The sequence below is a fragment of the Leptinotarsa decemlineata genome, unplaced genomic scaffold, assembly GCF_025532065.1.
Source record: "Leptinotarsa decemlineata unplaced genomic scaffold, Ldec_3_MD MMD2_tig00000026_RagTag_RagTag, whole genome shotgun sequence".
Taxonomy (NCBI): Eukaryota; Metazoa; Arthropoda; class Insecta; order Coleoptera; family Chrysomelidae; genus Leptinotarsa; species Leptinotarsa decemlineata.
In genome coordinates this window covers 2,616,568-2,621,632 of record NW_027412539.1, presented here as the reverse complement: position 1 = coordinate 2,621,632, position 5,065 = coordinate 2,616,568, and positions in this window count along the sequence as shown.

The window sequence follows — 5,065 nt, the reverse complement described above, 5'->3', positions numbered from 1 at the left end:
AATATGATCCACTTTCGCTCTCATTGAAGGTCTAGGTTGAGGCGGGTCCATCTTGTCTTGAACTCGATATTATTGCATGTGTAACTTGAAATTACCCAACTTTGATGCTGACGAGACGATTGTTTCCTTTCACTTGGCTGTGGCCAATCTTCAAGCAAATACTTGACAAAAATAAATAAATATTAAAAGCATATGCACAATATGCATAGTAGCCTCATTAAATTTAACCTTTAGAACAACAATGTGAACCTCTCATGACCAGGAGAGACAAATTGAGTCCAAATATTGTTCAGTAAACCCATAAAATATATCAGAAAATATTTCAAAACCCAAACCTTTTCTATATTCCATGCAGAAATTGCAATTCAAATTATTAAATTAATGAAATTTCATTCATGACTATTTTTTAGATATATTTATTTGATAAAAATATGTTTTTTTTTCACTGGATGACTTAAAAGTGGAAAATTAGCATCACTAACTAACCTACTGAAGTAAAAGGATATTTTTGGAAATATGAGTGTTGTTGACACATTTACCTATTTTTATCATGTCAGTTGTTTCAGATTGATTTCTGTAGAAATTCACTCATAGATATAAACTTTTGATAAGCACTGACGTTTCTGAATTTCTACCTCTCTAACTTCATACAAAAAAGTGGGGAACTTCCAAAGAAACGAAGACAGCAATCAATTTGAAAATAAACTCTTTATAAGGATGTGAAGATAATGCAAAAAATAACTTTCAGGATAAACTGGAACTATATGGTTATACCAAACGGTTTGAAATTTATGAAAAAAAAATTTTAATTTCTTATTCCGAATGAAGTTTTATTGCAGCCCTTTCCTCAGAAAAATTTGTCAATTTCTTATAATTATTTGAGCAAAATAGTCTTTTTAAAAAAAGGAGAATTCAAAACACGAAATATTCATTCATTTCTTTCAAAAAAATCATCTCTCTATATTATGTTGATAAAAACCGTTGTTTCAGTTTAATTTTCCGTCCCTTAGATGACGTCTTTCTTACGTGTGTCATCATGATGATAATAATTGTTGTTGAAGACAAAACAGTTCGAACAATGCATCTATTATCCAGTCTAATATTACTGATGAGTTCTGTGATGAATCAAAACATTGAATCAATAATAGGTACATTGTTTTTCTTGGCTCTAGTTACCTGCTTGCAGACCGTCTTATTGACGGTCAGTAGTAAAGCCTCACTTTATAACGAATCGTCAATATCCATGGTTTGGTTCTACTGTCGTTCTTGAAGATGATCTCTTCATGAGCGAAGTCATCATCATCACTACTTTGTACACAATTCATTCAAAAAGACATAAAGTCATTGCTAGAAAGTTTGTCTAGTTTATTGAGGACGTTCATAATCGACAAAAACCCGTTCAATAAACAATGTTTTCTGATGGAAATACCTTCAACTAGAATCAACTAATGTGGTTATCAGCATCATGTACTAGTTGAGTATTGTTAATAATTCGATGAGCCACTTGAGAAAAAGAATAGTGGGCGAGAGGAATATCTGGTCATGATCCCATTAACTTCGAATTAGGATTGCCACACCACTACAAGCAAAGCATTGGGATCATTAGGATAACCACAATTCTCATTGAATAATTGACGGTCACACTCAATAACCTCAAAAACCAAATATGCATATAGTGGGCTAGAAAATATGTGTCTTTCAGGAGATACTAGTGGTAGGTGTTTTGGAATTGAAATTATTCATTCAAAATTCTGAAAGTTTTGTATATGACTGTATGTTGAATTTCTACACAATCACACATTGTGCTGGTTTCTGATCTTCGGAATTAATAAACTTATACCCAGTTTCTCAGCTGGAAACTAGAATGAAAATTTTAAAAACATTCATTGAACATGGTGGAAATGATAGAGATACTGCAGAAAATGGCAAGTCTTCAGCTCTAAGCACAGGGTTAGCCACGAAACACGTTCACTAGTACCAGAGAGTACCATTAGCCTCAACATCAACATTATAACCAAAAAGTGAAAATATTCCATTTGCACATTTTTTATTTTTAGACTCAATTGCGTTTCGCGTCCAGGTGTTAGTGTGGTGTTCGAACTGTGTCTAGAAATATACAATATTTCTGAAAAGTGTTTGATTATCATGTTTGATTATTATCATGAATAGTGTTATTGATTTTCATCAAGTCACGAGTCAGTTTTTTATAAACTTCCAATATTAACGTTAATTTTCAAATCAGATAAATCATACTCACAACACACGTACTAAATCTGAGCAGAAAACAAATGTTCCCCTCTGTAGACTAACACACTTACACTGAAATGTATATCATACTTTGATCCAAAATTGTTAAACCTAGTCCCTATAGAAATCAGAGTCATTCCTAATCAACGTAAAATGAAATCAAAACTGAAAGAATATGTGAACCAAAATTATAACAAACTAAAAACCGTATATGAACTCGAATAATGATAAGAAATACAAAATACAATAAATATCCATATTCTCTCCCCCTCACAATGAATTTAACTTTGTTTTTTTCCTTCTTTCTACTCACCACTCAGTTTGTAAATAATCAATGTAATACAGTATTTCATCAGTTCGGACTTGAATTGTCTAATATAATATGAATTGATTTGAAATCCCTGAAAAAGATATGGAAAGATTAACCGAACATAACAATTTCATTAAACAAAAAAATTAAAATTACAAAAAATAATAACCAAAAAAAATAAAAACTTTAAATATTAATAAAGGCTGAAAATTGAAAAATTAAAAATATTATTAACAAGAAAGTAGAAATGAAAATTATAAGATTCCAAACCAAGTTACGTCACGACGTTTCGATTGTTGGTATCCACGATCGTCTTCGGGTGATAACGAAAAGGAACTAGGCATCATCAAAAACGACCTTCAACGGAAGGTTACTCCAGAGTGATGGTAGAACAGGCTTTAGCTAGAACACAGCAAGAGCTCCACAAGGAAGAGATCAGAGGATTATCGGAAAGGATACGAAGTATTGGGTCCAAGTATAACATCTGAACCTGCTTCAGATCTGGGAACATTATCCGTAGCAGCCTCACGAAAACCAGGCCACCAAATGCGGACTGCGATTCCAAGAATTGCATTTATCGAATATCCTGCAAGTGCGGAGAATCATTCATCGGTAATACTAAGAGGCCTTTGAAAGTTCGCATCGCTGAGCACAAGAAACACAGACAGCGAGGAGAAACCAGCAAATCCGGAATAGCAGAGCATGTTTGGACTCATCAACATTACATCAAGTGGGCTCAAGCTGAAATCATCCACAAAGAGGAACCTTGGCTTAGGAGAAAATTCAAAGAAGCCGCGTATTTGTTGTTCAACAACGCATTTAGTCAAGATAGCGTGAAGATACGTAACATATGGAAACCTCTAATCAAGCGAAAAACGACCAACTTCCGCCAAACGGTCATCTGACGTTAAAACCAATGAAGCGGAGAGAGGGAAGAGTGGATAGGTGAAAGCACTCGAATGACCTATAAATAGTCAGATCTCGGAGGAATAAGTCTGTTAGTTAGGGAAGCTATAGACGACCCCTCCCGATATAGAAGGCCCCGACACTCTGTCGAATGAGATCCTCATGTCCACCGTAAACGGACGAATAGCTTTTTCATCCATCCCACCCCAGGCAGGTAGGGGTATCCCGTGAAGGGCGGAAGTGATGTCTTAGGACTTAATACCGTCATCCCCTCAGTCATGAAACCATTTGTCCCTCTTCGACAAAAATTAGCTGAAAGGGTAAGGGAGCTGGGCTCCATTCCGATTGAACTCAAGACGTTGGTCATGGTAACGCCGGGTATAACAACGGGAAACAGCTAGTATTGAATAAGTGGGTACATATTGATTGACTGACACTCTTATATTAACGTACAGCCGAATCTACGGATCCTAGAATCTTGAAATATGCAGGTAGGTTCTTTGTATAGCACCAAGAAAAGGAATCGGAAATTTCTGCTCCAAAGAGAGAAAAAAAGAGGTTCTGAAATTGTATTGAATTTCGTCAGTTTTGAAGTTGGAAACCTGAAGTTTTGGGTTAAGAAAAACATATTGTAACTATTTAATCAATGTGAAGAGCCTTAGGGCAAGTGTCTCAAGGCGAAACATCGATGTATACCATTGAGGATGACAGTGTTCCATGTAAGTGTAATTTGTTACCATTCATTCAAAGTAGAAGTCATGTGAATGATATCTGATTTTTTATTCCACAACGAATGTTTGAAATACAAACTGAGTAGAGAAAAGTATCTTCTGTTCAATTCAGTGTTCATATAGAAGTATTTGTTTCAAAAGATTTTTTTTTCTTTCGTGTAATTCAATGTTTATATGAAAGTAGCTGTTTCAGGAAGACTTTCTTTCGGTTTGTGTCTGAAAGTTACTTCTTTTCATGATCTACACATCCATGTATAGAGTTACTTATTTTCAAATTGATTACTTCCTTCCTTCCTTTGGAAGATTCCCTCATCCCTTTTTTTGTATCAAGATGGAGTAGTAGAAAGTCAAAAACTTTCTTTCCCAAAAATTAATCACTTCTAAAAATATAACCCCTTCAATTATAATAATGTTGTAAATCATGCCCTAAAGAAAATAACGCTGGCTACCACTGGTAGCCACAAACCAATTGTGACGTAGCTAAGAGCGCGCGAATATTTCGGTGTTCGCTGCCGTTCTAGATGTAGCGAGAATAATGCTACCGGCGCCTTCAATATCCAAATATAAGCGCTATCCACTCGCCCATCGAAACAATCAAGTGGAAGTTACAGTACGGTACGCGAAGCGATCTAGTAAGGCGATAGACGTTCGAATAATAGTTGAAGTATTTGTTGTATTTGAAGTGAAATAAAGTCAAGTTTGATCATTGTTCAGTGTAGTCAATTATTAGTCAACCCACGGGTAAAAACGTAACAATAATAATAATAATACAAATTATGAAATTATGAAACAACAACAAAAATTGATTAGCGCTTCGAGGCGATTTGATTGATTCCATTGGCTCAGCATCATTGTTATTATTAGATTGACT